Source organism: Pieris rapae, chromosome W (genome assembly GCF_905147795.1).
Source record: "Pieris rapae chromosome W, ilPieRapa1.1, whole genome shotgun sequence".
In the NCBI taxonomy this organism is placed as follows: Eukaryota; Metazoa; Arthropoda; class Insecta; order Lepidoptera; family Pieridae; genus Pieris; species Pieris rapae.
Window position 1 is genome coordinate 1,888,751 of NC_059533.1, and position 17,950 is coordinate 1,906,700.

Genomic DNA, 17,950 nt, shown 5'->3' on the forward strand with positions numbered 1-17,950 from the left:
GAGAATCCGTAAGGCCATGATAATTTACTGCGGTTTAAATAACCTCCATGCGCGCATTGTTACGCGGAGACTTTGCGGGCGACTTCTTTTTAAGTGAAGGGTGGCGTCTGGAAAATTTCACACTGGGAGCCGTGCAACTATTTCCCCCTAGCCTGTGATCCGCTTTCCTACCGGCCTCGTCGCAGAGTAGGCACTTGGGTTTTGCACTGCAGGAGGCTGCTCTATGGTCTGCTTGACCGCAGCGAAAACATAGTTGGCTACGATCAGTGTCGGACATGCAGCGGCTAGCTACGTGCCCGACTTGTAGGCATCGATAGCACCGTAGCTCTCTTGGCTTTGCAACACTAATATTTGCCGCCACCCAGCCGACGAGGAATCTCCCCGCTAAGAGTTTCTTAGTGGCCGTTATCGGGCAGTTAACCCAGGCTGCACCAAGACCCGATCTGTCCTGCCGTATGTTGCTGATCCTAATTTGATCAGCCAGGCACTCTCCTTTTGCCGCAATCGCTTCGCGCAGTTCGTCCGCTGTGATAGAGTCGTCCAGGCCAGAGATTCGGACATCGGCGCATCGGATGGGCCGACTAATCTTGACTCCACTGTCACTCAGTACTGTTTTGAGGCGCTTGGCAAGAATGTCAGCCTTTTCCCCGCTACCAGCTCCAGGGATCTGAATTATAGTGGCTCCGGTTGCCGCTCGGCGAAACTTAACACCCTCAATGCCAGCCTCCTTCAGATATATTTGAGCGCGCGCTTCTTTAAGGGCAGCGGCATAGGTTACACCCTTAGCTTCGGCGTCTTTAGGCAGAGTCAGCACAATTGCAGCGGTGCGAGGTACTTTAAGCTTGGGCAGCGACCTGGCCGGGGGCTTTTCAGACTTTGAAGCTGTCACATTTTTTTGTGTTACCGTTGCCGGTTTTCGCCTTTTTTTGGTAACCATCGTCCAACCTTCTTCATTGTTGGTAGCCAAAGAGGGTCGAGTGGGTGGTAATACAATGGCACTTGCAGGAGAGGAGGCAGGGGTATTTCCTCCAAACATTTCCTTTCTCGGCACTTTTGCCAAGCTGTTTTGCTCTTCCTTTCTAGTAGCTTGCGTCTGCACGGTTGCCTTCTTCCGCTTTGTCTTCGGTGCTGCTGAGGAAGTGAGGGGATCCCTTGACCTCGGTGATTTGAGAGGGGGCTTCCCTTTTTTGCTTTTTTTACTATCTACAGTTGGAAGGGGAAGGAGTGGCGGCTCCAGGTTAGGTATTGAGCCGAGATCCTTTAGTTGAGCATTAATATGCTCACCTACCTGGCGGAGGATACGAGCCTCCATTTCTTCTACATTGACAGTTGGGTGGTCCTTCGGGGCCCCCTTCAAGATCAGCCTCAACTCGCGCATCTCGCCTTGTAGTAAATTAAGTTGTGCACGGAGGCGTTCATTTTCTAGCTGCAAAGCTCGAGTTTCATCCGAAAGCGTTTTCTCCGCCAGACTGTCAGCATCCTTTCTGATTGCTGCAACTGCCTTTTTGAGAGCGGCGACAAAGGTACCTTTTAGGTTCATAGAACACCTGGCCACTTTATCTACGGCAGCCAGGTTTTCTTCGATGCGTTTTCTGGCGTTTCCGACCGTACCCGTCTCGGTGGGTTTCTCGTTAAGAACCGCGAGTTCCGCCTCGGCTTCACTTTCTCTCTCCACTCTTCGGGCTCTTTGGTACCCCGGTTTCGTGCGTTCACGCGAAAGAGTAGGGGTGTCGCTGCAGCTACTCTCCTCGTCGTCCTGTCTCGTTCTCTTTCGGGGACGCCAAAAGCGCGACTTCTCCCCTGGGGTGCAAGGGGCCTCACCTAAGCCTCGAGGACGCTGTTGAGTGTGTGTCGAGCTTATGCTCAACATGGAGCCGGTTGAGTCTGAGCCCATATCGTCAGCCATCGCGTAGGACCAGGTTGCACTTTGCACCGGTGATTGACATCGAGTGCGCTGGACGGTCTCATTGTTCTCCCTTTTTGCGATCTCTCCTTGTGTAGAGGGCGTTTTAGAGGCGCCTGAGCACCCCTCCAACGGCCCGCTACGATCCGTAAGCTTGATCAGTATTTCCGTATTATTGCCAGGTCGTGAGTTTTTGGGTTCTGTCGCATGGTCGTGGTCCGCCCCCAGAATACGATGCGGACCGGATGCCATGACCTCTTGGTCATGGGAGGGATTTGACCCTCCTGGGGTATTATTATCTTTTCCGTTACTTTCCATGCTTTGTGGTGCTTTTAATTTAAGGAGGGGTAGCTCCCCTCCCTGGTGCCCTAGTGACCGGGTTTAAGCCCCATCATGCATCCCATCGCCGGGAACCGAAACTTGGGATTCAGGTGACCTGTATACGGACAAAGTATACATGAATAGTACACGTTGTAGTAATAAGAATTAGAGATAGCGCGGGTACGGCGGACCAATGTAGGCCGAGAAAGAGACAGCCGCGCATAGGACGCACGGAATGAATAACCGCTTGTCCTCCACCTTGGCCTCGCATGTACCGAAGCAACACAAGAACATTTATACAGACGGACGTGAAACACCACTCTCCCCAATCCCCTTTAAGGGAGTAGGAAACACACATAACACCAACACAAGTAAACGCCGCTCCCGGATAAGGGAAGCGGGATACAATAAGTGAGCACGCACACAACACTCCGCAAATCAGTCTGTTGAAGTGCTGGAAGCACGTTGAGACACGAACAAGACAAAACACAGATCGCTAAAGTGCCCAGGCACCTAAAGCGCCATCTATCCGGCCGCATCTCACATGGTTCTTCTAATGAGAACCTGTCGGGAGCGGCTAATTACGTCGTGGTGGTCCCATTTGCTTTCCAGCAGCACGTTCAGGTATAAGCCCCGTGCTGCCGGTACTGAGCCCTCCCGCCACGACAAGGCTGGACCCCGCGGAACTACGTGTTCCGCGGTGGGAGTACATAGGTATGTAAATGTACATATAATAACTAATTTATTTTTCACCACCTTGGCTTTAAATGAGTGACCGTAATCTTGCAACATTATATTACTGAACCTTCCTTATAAATTATTCGAGATATTGGTGACGCAATAAATTTCATGCAGTAGAGGGGCAACATACTGCCGGTAACTACGAATCGTCTATTAATGAAGAAAATAAAAATTTACCGTCACTTTTTTCGGTTACGCGTCACATGTTTCGTTTACGCGTCACATTATTACGTTACGCGCATCTTTTTCTTGTCACTACCACGATTGATTCGGAGAGATCCGAAGCCATTAATAACAAAGATATATAATAACAAGAAATAAAAACAATTACAGAATAAAAATCTTAGTTGGAATAAGGTAAATGTATTATTCATGTCTAGGATAATAAAAGCCTTTTGTTATACTTTATCTAATTTAACTTTATTTAACCAATTTCTGTAAAATTGCATCACGTCCTTTTAGAAAAATCAAAGCCTATCAACAGCATGATATTGTTAGGGCCTGTTTCACAATGTATGGATAAAGTGCCAAATAGCTATGCAACACATTAATTATTCGAAAGATAAAAGTTCCAAATAAGATACTTCGAATTTCATGACGTATAGCGCTATCTGACAGTCGTGAAACGCAAAAATACTATTTATCCTACCAATAAGTTATAAATAGCTTATTTGGAACTTATCCGGACATTGTGAAACAGGCCCTTAATCTGCTATTTTGTTAGATGTCAAATAAACACAATTAGACCAGTGTCGATAATTTTTGAAACCAAAAAAAATTACAGTAGGATGAAACCCATTAGAAATGCAGGGGAATATGATCAAAATGAAAGGAAAAATAAATTACGGTCGATCCGAGTTCGGGAAGTGGGAGGGGGGTGACTTTTAAGGGGGAAAAATTGTTTATCTTGATTTCCGGCGAAACTACCAGTCCTATGGAAAAAAGTTAAATGGCAAAGTTGTAGGTCATAAAAAGATCTACAACTTTGGTATTTACAATTTTTTCACATAACCTCAAAATTTAGGTGAAAAATTCAAAAAAACCAAGTTTTTAGTTTTTTATTTATATCTTTTTTAAAAAGTTTTTTTTTTCTACGAAATTTGGTGAAAACTTACCTTATTATGTCCCAAATATACTGTAATTTATTTGATTAAAAATATTTATTTTTTCGCCTCATTTTAACTTAATATCAAAAAAGCACCCTAATTTTCAATCGAAAATTCTGACGTCAAAATTTCAGCTTTTTTCAAAAAGTTTGGGGGCTTTTTGTTCGTTGAAATATCTACTTTCTGATGGTGTAAAAAAAATATACATTACTATAGGAAATATTATTAGAAAATGCAAAAAATTGAAAAAACCTCAAATTCGCAAATGTTCTTTTAATTATGTACAATTTTGAGGTATTTATTAAAATTTACACTTTAATTACTCAAAAAACGTAAGATTTCATGCTTCATTGATAAACGAAAAAATTGCAAATTAAAATATACTTCTATAATTAACAAACAAATAAGTTAATAAAGTGAATATTTAATAAGACATATACAATATTTTGAAAAAGTTGTAGAATCTTCTGTAAATAATATTTATAGATGCCTATTTATTGCTGTTTTAAGATAATTTATATACCTGAGTGACCTTCGGTGAATTTTGAATTTTTCTTTGAATAAAGTAAATTTCTCACAAATCACTTAGAGTAACTCAGCCTGCAGGTGTATTTTTAAAAACGATGTTGTACACTACTCTGTATCTCGAATACTGGCTAACGGTTTTTACAGCTGCTACGAAATAGCAGGTAGCAGTAAGGCCCAGACCCTCCTAGGTCCATCCCCACTTCTCAATGAAATAACTTACACTGGGCTAAAATTCACCGAAGGTCACTCAGGTATATAAATTATCTTAAAACAGCAATAAATAGGCATCTACAAATATTATTTACAGAAGATTCTACAACTTTTTCAAAATATTGTATATGTCTTATTAAATATTCACTTTATTAACTTATTTGTTTGTTAATTATAGAAGTATATTTTAATTTGCAATTTTTTCGTTTATCAATGAAGCATGAAATCTTACGTTTTTTGAGTAATTAAAGTGTAAATTTTAATAAATACCTCAAAATTGTACATAATTAAAAGAACATTTGCGAATTTGAGGTTTTTTCAATTTTTTGCATTTTCTAATAATATTTCCTATAGTAATGTATATTTTTTTTACACCATCAGAAAGTAGATATTTCAACGAACAAAAAGCCCCCAAACTTTTTGAAAAAAGCTGAAATTTTGACGTCAGAATTTTCGATTGAAAATTAGGGTGCTTTTTTGATATTAAGTTAAAATGAGGCGAAAAAATAAATATTTTTAATCAAATAAATTACAGTATATTTGGGACATAATAAGGTAAGTTTTCACCAAATTTCGTAGAAAAAAAAAACTTTTTAAAAAAGATATAAATAAAAAACTAAAAACTTGGTTTTTTGAATTTTTCACCTAAATTTTGAGGTTATGTGAAAAAATTGTAAATACCAAAGTTGTAGATCTTTTTATGACCTACAACTTTGCCATTTAACTTTTTTCCATAGGACTGGTAGTTTCGCCGGAAATCAAGATAAACAATTTTTCCCCCTTAAAAGTCACCCCCCTCCCACTTCCCGAACTCGGATCGACCGTAATTTATTTTTCCTTTCATTTTGATCATATTCCCCTGCATTTCTAATGGGTTTCATTCTACTGTAATTTTTTTTCGTTTTTTACTATTTTTGAAGGCTTCGGCACTGGTCTAAATGGTAGATGATAAATTATAAATTCTCAAATTGAAAACTCATCGTCACAAATATAAATGGATTATAATCATGTCCATTAGGCTGAGGAAAGCAAATTGAATTACAAAATATAACAACGGGAATAAGATTTCCGTCGGAATGAAGCAGTAGTGAGATGAATATTCAACAAAATTTATATCCGCGAATTTCTGAAGAGGGGCGAACAATACTAATTTGTATAAGTCATTATAAGTTCTACATATACTAGCGACACTACCTGGGACTGATGTTAAGATGATTATTAAGGAGATTAGAACTATGTCGGCCGAACTCAGAATGATCTATTATAATAATTGTATTCCTGAAGAGTACTAAGCTGTAAAATTTTCCATTAATAAAGGAATAATTTATGAAATGGGGCTATGGAAAGATTTTTTAATATTCTAATAAGATTTACGTAAATTTATTTAAGCCTTCGTCAACTGCTGTCTTCGCGGTATTCTGAGCATCTACTGGCCTGAAAAAATCTCTAACGAGTAACTTTAGGAGCTCGAGTATGTCTTGAGGGTATCCCGAGATGGGCTATCCGACTTGAGCGCAGAACGGTGGAAAAAATCTGCGGCAAGATTGTCAAACATGTCACTAACAAAAATACCATATATAGATGTAACACGGATTGTTGCCCGGGCCGGCTGAAAAGCAATGCACTTACGAGCCCTCTGGATTTGATTAAGTCCATGGGCGGCGGATCACTTACAATCAGACCTCTAGTCCGTTTACCCCCAATTCTATAAAAATATCACTACTGTAATTAATAGGTTGCTACGCAGAACTAGCGTCCGCGTCACTCTTGATCGGGTACATAAGGTCTTCTATGTAAACTTGCACCTACCACTAAGTCATTTTGCATCAATAAGAGTCGCTTACTCTAATCGAAGAGTACAAAATAACTAAGGCAGAGATCAAAGAGCTATCATTATAGTATTATAAATTGAAAATATTAAACCTTCAAATAAATATTAAAATAATCATTCATTATCCATATTTATCATTGTTGACCCATACGGAAATAAACAGTTGTATTTATTTATCTATAAAAGTTATCTATAAGACTACAAATTGTTACTTCCTTTAAATAATACAAATTATTCAGTGGCACTATATCTTGCACCTGTTATCATTATTTTATATCATAGACAAGTAGATGATCAGTTTATCAGACACATGTTGTCAATTTTGGAATCTAAGACGAAACAGTTTCCTTATGATGTACTAATTGTATTAGATTTTTTCTGCAATGGATTACTTGGCTTGCGATAAAATAGATCGTGTAAATTTTAAAATCATGTTCTATATCAATTTTTGTCATTAAATGAACTCAAAGTGTCAAAGATGGCTATATTCGGATTTTTGTTTAGTCAAGCAAAGTTATTTAAATCGTGTATCGATCCTTCAAAATGGATACTTAAACTACTCGACTCTACCATATATATTTTCCATTTGCCCTACTTTAAAGTTTAATACATAGTGATTTCGTTTAAATAAAATTAATTTAATACAGAAAATCATATTCTTGACTAACTAAACTTACAACATACAAAGACTTTTAAACAATGTTTGTTCAATACAAGAAGTTTCAGGTGAAAGACTTTTTTGAATCCATAGTAGAGCGAGGGATTCAAAATACGTCACTTGGTTTTAATCGCACCCGCTGACGCTTCCATTATAATGAATTCTATGAAAAAATAAACTAATTAATGTTATTACACTAATTTATTACGGTTTTACTTTCTAAGGCAGACATTACGTTCTCGTATTATCTTAAATCTAACAAGAACAAAAGAAGGAATACGTTTCGCGCGTTTTTACATTCCTAATAAAACTATTTTGCCTGATTGTTTATACAGCTAGTAATATTTTCATAAAATATTCGTGATCTCTAATGTAACTAAATCATTTACTAATATATCCTTATGCCAAATTCTCTTTGACCGCTGGGGATTAAATTGCTGTTTACAGGTAATTAATTAGTTATTTTATTATAAAAAATACATTTCAACACTTTTCTACTTTACGCATACGAGTAGGTATACCAGATACGGCTAGTAATCAAAATAATGATGACAATTACAAATACATACAAGATATTCGGAGTAAGAAAAGAAATAGCCTAACAAGCAGTGTCACAACTGAAAATCGAATTTTAAATGTAATGAAACTCTCAGAACATCCTCGTTTCAGTTTTAATTTTTAATCTCGTTCGACCGTTACTTTTTAATTAGCTTTCGAGTACGTTGTTTTAAAAATGTATTTCATTTGACCGAGGTAAGCACTTTATATGCACGGCGCCTCCTGCGCCCTCGTTTCCTTAACATTAGTAATTTTCATGTCGAAATACAAAAAGCCTACCAATTTAGAGAACTGTTGCTTTGTCCGATTGCAGCATAGTAAACGAGAGATTATTTATAGGCATTTTACTAGACTTCTATTTCATATTGAAGCGTAAAGTAAATGTTTACATAGGGTCCTTCAAGAAAAGAGCGTACCCATTCTTAAAAGGCCGGCAACGCACTCGCGAGCCCTCTGGCATTGAGTGTCCATGGGCGGCGGTATCACTTAACATCAGGTGAGCCTCCTGCCCCCTGTTCTATAAAAAAAAACGTTGAATTTACTAGCAATCTCTAAAAATGTATACATGTTAAAAACATCAGCATCATTCAGGATCAGATCGACGTCAATTAGGATAGTTGGAATGCCGTACGTACAAGGTATAGATACACGTACCGTACCATGTAATTTTTTTGTTCTGCTGAGTAAAAGTAAACGTAGACTGCCAGGCATATTTTAAATTCCCAATTATTATTATATGGTCTTACTTACCTTCGCTATGGGAGGCTCCTCGGAAGGCTCTAAAAGATAAAATGAGAAAGATAGACAGCAAGAATCTCCAGCGTGGTGATTTTATCGGCAATCTCTTTATGACTTAAAAATTTCCATGTTACTTTCAAACTTAAATAATTTGTAAATAGTTTAAACTGTTACAACTGGTCATATGGCATATCTTAAATACTATAAGTTTTTAACATTTACGTAAATGGTTCTTTTTTTTTCAGATGTTATGGGTAAGGAGAGTTGGACATTATTAAATATAACACGTTTTTGTTTATAAAGGTTTATTTTAACTCTTTAAACTCAAAGGAATCCTGCGGTTCAGTCTATTCTCAGTATTCTCGAACTAAATTTAAGCTCTTCATATAACTAACTTTATATTATGAAACGCTGTGAGCCAGTGAATACCTGTCTTTTATGTGGGATGCATAATTAATTTCATCAAGTTTTCGGGTATAATTTAAAACTGATGCGCGTGAATTAAAGTATAGTTTATTTCAGTTACCACTGACGTTCGAATTTCAAAATGGATAATTGGTAATAAAACACCTTCATACATTTAGATCATTTAATGAATTTTATTTACAGTGTTGTCGAACAATTTACAACCAACAAAAATAAAATTATGAAATATTTACAATATTTTTATTCTATAATTCAACGCGAGTCAAGACATTTTGCAAATTAATAACACACTACGTATATTTCAATAACAATCGATCCTAATTAATAAATAAAATTCTATTTTAATAAACGTGTAAATTTTCAAAGATTTTTATATGGTTTCTATAATTTAACAATAAAATTTGAAGTTTTAACATATAAGAAATATTCAATGCAGTCAAACCTTGGAAACGAATCAATAAATACAATCGTTCAAACTCTTCGTTTAGTAAATAAGTTTTTAATAGCTATTTATCGTTTGGCTTCTTCTGTAATAAAATGAATATTTGACCCAAAGAAGACCTAAACATTCAACAAATACGTTTGCAGACATTTTTAAATGACTTTATTTTTAATATAACGATAATTAACAATAATATTTAAACAAAGTTGATTATATTATTACAATAGAATTTTTCAATCAACTGTTTTATTGAACCGTACCTACTCGTTTAACCTAATTTTTGTTACTAATTGGGCCTTAAATTTTTACTATAAATCGATACCTCCTAAGTATACTGAGTCAACTAACAAATTTAGGTATTTGGTTTTTTTTATATAAAGAACTATAGTTACCGAGATAATTAATTTCACGTATACTAAATCAATTTCAACATCTGTTAAAATCGTACATTGTATACTGATCCAAATAACGTTGTATCAGTGTTCGCGGGGCGTGAGAAGGGACGCATTGATACAAGTTTATTTTGGCTCAGTATACAATGAATGACAGCCAGGGCGCATGCAACTTAAGTTAATATGCTCCTTTCATAAGTTTCTTCCAAGCAGTCAAGGAGATAATATTGAGACTACAAAAATATCGGTTTGCAAAACTATGTTCTTGGGAAGTCTTCTAAAGCGACTACCGTGAGACAGTATCGAAATATATCAGTTAATACAAATATCAATATAGGTTTTCATAAACCCAAAAAAGGTGTTTGTGAACAATGTCACATTTATGAAAATAACAAGCAAGTTACCCAGACAGATAAATAAAAGCATGAAGAGCATTTAAAAGAAAAAGAGAAAGCTAGAAAACAAAAGATACAGCAGCATTTGATCATCAAAAGTGTCTTAATGTACCTCACGGGAACGTTAGTACTTTTTATTATAAACGGTTTCAGCGTTTCAGCTTTGAAAATGACAAGGAACTTCAGAACGCCGTTGAAAACTGGTTTGACTCGTGTACGGAGTGTGTTTAAACGCTTCCGAGTTTGGAATCGGGAGTGCTCTTGTGGACTTGTTACGTGGAATCCACGATGAAATATAAATATTTTTCAAACTCTCAATGGATCGTCGCCCTCGTGATGTGGCCGATCAAGCAAAACATTATCTCAAACGTGAGTTTCGAACGAGAGACGACGCTGCGACGATGTATCGCGTTACAATTCTTAATTTTTCTTATTATTTTTGACAGATAGAAAAATATTCGGCGACTTGGATTACTTTTTATGACCTTCTCGACGAGGAAAACGTAAAAAACGAATCGAACACGAAGATAACTCACTCGGTCAACGACAAACTGTTGTTGTTCTTGTCGAGCAACCGATCGGCGACCACGCCGCTGAGGCTGACGAGCTTCGTCTCCTTGATTAAGCAGTATTTAAACGAGAGAGGTTCGTCGGTCTGTTCTATTCAAACGTACATACCTTTTAGAAATTTAAATTGATCTTTAGATTGACATTTTCAGGAGCGAGCATTCGGAAACCGGAGCATTTGACCCTGGAAATTCTGTCGAAGCAGATGAACGACGAACTCATCAGTCCCACGATCTATTGGCTACTGCTCGACTGCTTGATGTCGCTCATCGACGCGTTCGTGCTTCACAAAGACGTCGTCGAAATCAAAAAGTTGCTGCTCGTCGCGAACACTACTTTGAAGGTGACGCCGAAGATTCTTGCGACCCTCAAGGCTGAAGTGAGTTTTTTTTTATAGAACAGCTTCCGAGTGCGTTGCTAGCCTTTTAAGAATTGGTACGACTGCATTTTGTGTCCTGCGCTCGTTCTCAATTCGTAAAACACTTTCAATCGTTTCATTATTTCGTTGTCATTTCACGATACCGATTCGCTTCGTCGTGTGGAATGTCTCTTGAAAAGTATTCATAATCTAATAAACATAAACGAATACTCGAAATTGAACGTCATCATCGAGGAAGGAATGAAACGGGTCGCGACCCATTTGGCAGGTCGGACGTCGGTGCTGTCGAGTCCCGTGAAACTTATATTTTCTTCCTTGATTTCACACGAAGACAGAGTGATCAAGAGTGTTGGCGACTCATAAATAGAAGGGTCAATCAACTTTTAAGTGTACATCAATGATAAATTTTATTTTTTTAATTTTATTTGATTTTTTTTTATATTTTAACATTTTTTCTTTAGATAATTATTTATATTTTAAGAATTCACATAGAGCAGAACGATTTATTTAAATAAAATAGTAAATTTGACTCCGAAATCCACATTTTTCCGTCAAACCCATTATCTAAAAATAATAACAAAAATAATTTAGAATATAGAACTATTAGATATAGCAAAAATGTATTAAGTAAGTAAGCTAACTGCCTCCGTGGTGCTTTGATGATTGATTAGTTTGATTGGTGGTGATGATTTGAGCGTTCGCCTTAGGGTCCGGAGTTCCCTGGTTCGATTCTCGGGAAAAGAACCCGTAAAGTTAATATTTGTCAATTTATCACTTTCATTCACAAGATTGTGCCCAGTTTGGTTAGGACATAGCAAGCTAAACCACCTGATTGTTCATCACAAAGATGGTTCCGTGCTTCGGAGGCCATGTTAAGCGGTTGGTCCCGGTTGCTATGACCGGTTGCTATAATTAATTAAATGGCAGTCGTTACACAATCATGTCAGAGGCCTACTGCTAGTAGTAGGACTAATTATTGAAAGGAAAAGTATTGCTCTATGCTGATTCTATAATTAATTGTCCTATGGGCAACACGGACAACGGTTTTGGTTGTCCAAGTGACTGGTTGTCCGAGTGACATTTATCAGTCTTTGCGCTTTCTGATAATAAATAATGATATTTTGAATTAGGTCTTACGCACAGTGAAAAATATAGATAAAATAGAATATATTTCACTTTTATTTACTATGATATATCAAATACTGACGTTTTTGTGCTGGTTGTCCGGTAGACACACAAAAAAGCCACGCACTTTTTCAAAACGCGCGCGACCGACTGACACCGCGGCAATGATGAAATCAAAATGGCGGTTGTGTTGTCACCAAATCGACTGACTTATTGTCAAGGCACTGATCACTCCATTTATGTTTCGGTTTCGGAACTTTTTTACCGTTGTCCGGTGGAAGTCGGAATAATAAAATATAATAGGGACCAAAACGAACATGCAAAAAATTCGGTAAAATTATGAAACAAACAAAAGTCTATATGCTAGTATCTTAGTGAACATTGTAATGAATAATTATGTACAAGCGTAATTAATTGCCATATAATATTTTTTTGTATTTTTTTTTTTTATTTATTCAATACATGTGATAAAAAAATACATGAGGGTACATGCAAATAACCATGCGCTGAAACCAACAGATTTAAGTGCGGCATGGTGTGGTCGCTGCTAATCGACTGTTTGATTACATAATTAATTTAACACTTACATAGTATCTTATTTTATAGCATAAAGTACAGTCATACGCCAACATTTCTAGATACAAACAAAGTGCCGGAAATATGTCTATACAACTTTAATGATAATATTATTACGTTCATTTTGTTACACAATATCAAGTCAGTCTTAATGAATTTTAATGGATCCTTGCAATGATATAGCTTGTACAACAGAATAACACTTAGGCTACAATTTTTTATCGAGTTTTTTACACAGTTATGATCTATTCTTATCTGTATATTTTTAAGCATAACGGGACAAATAGTGGGATTTGAGTATAAATTTACTTTTGTTTATATTATTTAGTAAACTATTCAAGGTTTGGTTCGGTATATTATTTAAGATGCTAGGAAGCATGTACTCCCAGGTCCGTTGACCGTATGAATTTTTAAAGTTGGGTATTATGTAGTTAGGTGAGTAGGGCAAAACACGTAAACTACTTTTTTGCAATTATTGTATACATTTGTAAATTTCCTTATAATGAAGTTTAGAATATCAATTGGGTTTGTGTGGGCTAAGCCTGCGGTCCAGTCTATGTTATATAGTTCGTGTTGTATTTTTTTTATTGTCTTGTTGAGTTATTAATTTATAAGTGTTTTGTGGTTGTGTGCGGTGGTTGTTATTCACAATAGATAAACCGGTAATGTAATGATCAGCCAGTGCATTTTGGATAACGGATGTTTTTGTGTTACTACTATTTACATTACGTAAGAAGATATGATCTATACACGACCTTGTAATTATGTTACCTTTGGTTTCTACCCGAGTGTACTGACTAATGCCGCACTCTAAGCCTGATTCATACATCAGGTTTAAATATTGTTGTACGTGTGGGTTTGACATCTTGATATCTATGTTAATGTCGCCTAATATTACAAAGTTATATTTTTCAGGGTATTTTGATATCATTCTTTTAATTTCCTTAATAAAAATGTTTTTGTTCCTGTTTGGAGGTCTATAAATAGCACACAAACCAGTCTTATAATTATAACACGTCTTAATTTCACCAAAAATACACTCGTAAATGACACGCTTTTATGCACATACACTAGGATGCCGCCTCCCTTTTTGGCATGGCGCAGTTCGGAGTACATTTCATAGTCTTGAAGTTGAAATAATGTTTTGGATTTATCTGTGATATTCGCCTCTGTGATCACGACGACGTGTACGGTGCTGCTACTGCTCGTCACTATTAATTCTAGTTGTGCGAAGTTTTTGATAAGGGATCTGATGTTTACACTTAATGCAATTAATTGTTCTTTGTCTCGAGTTAATTTTATATCTTGAATAAACTCATTCCATGACGTGTTATTTAATTCATGAATAGATTTGATGATATATTCAGCCATTTTTAGTACATAAATCAATGCATGTTATTGATACGGTAGTTGTAGAATTGTACTCTTACTTACTTTACCGATTTCTCTTTTAACCTTTCAATGTCGTTGAGCGATCGAATTACATTAGTTTTTTCCTTTTCTTCCTTTTTTGCTAATATTTGGCCATTTTTAAACCAGATAAATCTATACATATTAGTCTCCTTTAGCTCTTTTTTAGCTTTCCATAATAGAAATGCTGAGTTGGGAGTTAGGGCTTCCCGTATGAAGATCTTGGATGTATCCTCTCTTCTTAGGTCTGTACTGTTGAGCTGGATTGTCCGTGCAGCCTCCAGCCACTTATCTCGGCTTCCATCTTGCATGACAACCACTATAGGGGGGGAGGGTTCTTTGTCGGTGGTAGCGGCCCGGTTTTTTCTTCCCGTCTTCCTATAAGCTTTAATTATTACTTTAGGATTTTGTTGCAGCTTGGAGCAGATTTTACTGGATATGTCCACGGGATCCTCATCTGCCGCTTCTTTGATTCCGCATATTTCAATTTGGTTTGACATTTGTAATTGCTCCATAGTATTGATTCTTTGTTCCAAGGTCTCATGTTTGAGCATTGAATTTTTTAAACAATTTTTCAGGTCTTGGCATTGGTCTTCAACAATTTTGATGCTGGATTCGTACAATGCAATTTTTTCCTCATACTCGTCAATTTTATCCGAGTAGAATTGTAGGGTAGATTGCAGCTCCGACGTAATTATTTCTCTGACCTCTCGCCGTATATCGTGAAGAATCTTTTGTGTAACTTTGTTTTGCGCCAAATTAGATACGGATTCGTTATCCGTATTATCCTCTTCATCGGCATCAGGTAGGATGCAGGATAGACGTTTAGGTTTGACACCACCCGCACAATTGCGACATTTCCAGTCTACTGAGTCAGTAGCCACGAGCGCGCTTAGGTGTTCCGTAGTTATGGATGCACAAGCGCCATGTATCCATTTACTACACTTTCCACACTGCACTCCTGGGCTTTTTTTGGTAACTGTCTTCGCGCACTTAAAACATTTAACCATGATGATGAATAATGTGCGCGCGCGCAATGCCGTTAGGTGCGTTCCGGTTCGCGTCGAGCGAGCGACTGTATAAAGTAATGTTTCATTGTAAATAGCTACTGGGGGACAAATAAAAAAACGCTACATCCAGATATTTTGTCACCTGGACAACCATTAAAATTCCAGTTTAATAGTGATTTATTTAAAAAAATTTCCTCGTATGTTTGCTTAATAATAAGATAAATGCGACATATGCCAAAAAACCACTTAATTTTCTTTAGAACTGCGATTATTGGTCAGGGACAAAACATAGTACTTACAGGACAAATAAAAGTTGATTGACCCAGAAATATATTATAAGTTAGGTTTGAAAATTGTAACTCTATAAATAGAAATTAAGTGCGAGTGTTAAGAGTTATAGGTTAGACAAAATATGTATACAGAATTAAGTGAGAAATATGGTTCAGTTATGAATGTAAATATATTAAATAAATAAATAGAATACTTCGCCGAATAAAAGGGTCACAGCTCTCGACGCGGTATACCGGCGCAAATGTATGTAAGCGTAGCTCTCGTCGCGGTATACTTGTGTAGTACTTAAGCTCGGCGCGGGGGAGTCTCGGGGCAGTCTCGGTCCAGACTTGACACGGTGCAGACGCGCGTAGAGACTCGGGCTCTTTCCTCTATCCCGTGACAGAGCTGTGATCCACGAACAATCGGCGAAGCAAGAAACAAGAACAAGGCGCAGTTTCATTTCAAGACAACACCTACAATTACGCACTAGCAGGGGTGCGTGGGTCGAGGCGGTACCAGCGTTACGTCGTCCGGATCGAAAGTAATTGGAAATTTAATCCGAAAAAATTAACGGAACATCAGAAGGAAAAGTTTCAAAAAAAGCGAGAAGATATTCCTGCGCTGTATCAAGATTTGTCTCAGTCGCAAGAGAACATCAAACTGAGGACGTGGAAAACCGATACCATCGAAACGACATACGACACGACAACATCACGCGGACCGACACGGCCGTTCCCGAAGTGGTAAAAACCAATGATTCAGAGTCGGCCGCGCCTAACAATTCGGACATCGCTAAAGTGACCCCGAAGATCAGAATCCAACTCTCGTAACGAATACTTCTCTCAAAGATCGAGTGACTCGTAACGTAAAGAAATTAAGGCGGAGAAATCCTGTTTGAGAAAAGACGGCGTCAGCCAACTGGTGGTGGTCTGTGAAAAGTTGTCGCCCATGGTGCCCACCGTGGCGAAACCCAACTCTGAGAACGCGCTCGACTTGGCCGCGTCGGTGGCCTCTTTGACGAAAGAGCAAATCTGCTCGAACAACAACGTCGCCAATTCGAAGTCGCCTCTGCCGATTGCGGCCGAACGGCCCTCGCGTAAAAGAAAGCCGCCAAATAAATATATCAATTCGAAGTTTTTGGATTCACAAGAAGTTCTAATAGACCAGTGTCGATAATTTTTGAAACCAAAAAAAATTACAGTAGGATGAAACCCATTAGAAATGCAGGGGAATATGATCAAAATGAAAGGAAAAATAAATTACGGTCGATCCGAGTTCGGGAAGTGGGGGGGGGGGGGAGTTTTAAGGGGGAAAAATGGTTTATCTTGATTTCCGGCGAAACTACCAGTCCTATGGAAAAAAGTTAAATGGCAAAGTTGTAGGTCATAAAAAGATCTACAACTTTGGTATTTACAATTTTTTCACATAACCTCAAACCTCAAATTTTTATTTATATCTTTTTTAAAAAGTTCTTTTTTTCTACGAAATTTGGTGAAAACTTACCTTATTATGTCCCAAATATACTGTAATTTATTTGATTAAAAATATTTATTTTTTCGCCTCATTTTAACTTAATATCAAAAAAACACCCTAATTTTCAATCGAAAATTCTGACGTCAAAATTTCAGCTTTTTTCAAAAAGTTTGGGGGCTTTTTGTTCGTTGAAATATCTACTTTCGGATGGTGTAAAAAAATATATACATTACTATAGGAAATATTATTAGAAAATGCAAAAAATTGAAAAAACCTCAAATTCGAAAATTTTCTAAAAAATATTTATTAAAAAATTGTAAATACCAAAGTTGTAGATCTTTTTATGACCTACAACTTTGCTATTTAACTTTTTTCCATAGGACTGGTAGTTTCGCCGGAAATCAAGATAAACCATTTTTCCCCCTTAAAACTCACCCCCCCCCCACTTCCCGAACTCGGATCGACCGTAATTTATTTTTCCTTTCATTTTGATCATATTTCCCTGCATTTCTAATGGGTTTCATCCTACTGTAATTTTTTTTCATTTTTTACTATTTTTGAAGGCTTCGGCACTGGTCTATAACCTCAACACCAATTCCGCGGATATGATACGGAATTCTGATCCGTCGCGAAAGAGCTCCGACGACAATTTAAAATTGGAAGACGGAACTTCCGGTCTCACAGATCAAGACCCGCCGCTCGACACCGAGGACGCGCCCCGTGGAAACAAGAGAGAGGTCGCCACACCGAAAAACGCAAAGGAGAGCGGCTCAAAGTCGTTTAAAAAAAGTGGCTCAAAGGAATCTCGGGCTATAGATATGATGAAACCGACAGTTTCGATCGTACGAATCTCTCGCCTCTGCGTCGACGAGGTCGACGATGAGGAAT

The 17,950-nt window shown here is 37.4% G+C and overlaps 1 long non-coding RNA gene across 1 annotated transcript; it reads left to right on the forward strand.

Moving 5' to 3' along the window:
- Nucleotides 1-10,503: 10,503 nt before the first annotated feature.
- Nucleotides 10,504-12,485, forward strand: LOC123690514. Its single transcript, XR_006751131.1, has 2 exons — nucleotides 10,504-10,618; nucleotides 10,696-12,485. It is a non-coding gene; the product is annotated as an uncharacterized LOC123690514 (long non-coding RNA).
- The last annotated feature ends 5,465 nt before the right edge of the window (nucleotides 12,486-17,950 follow it).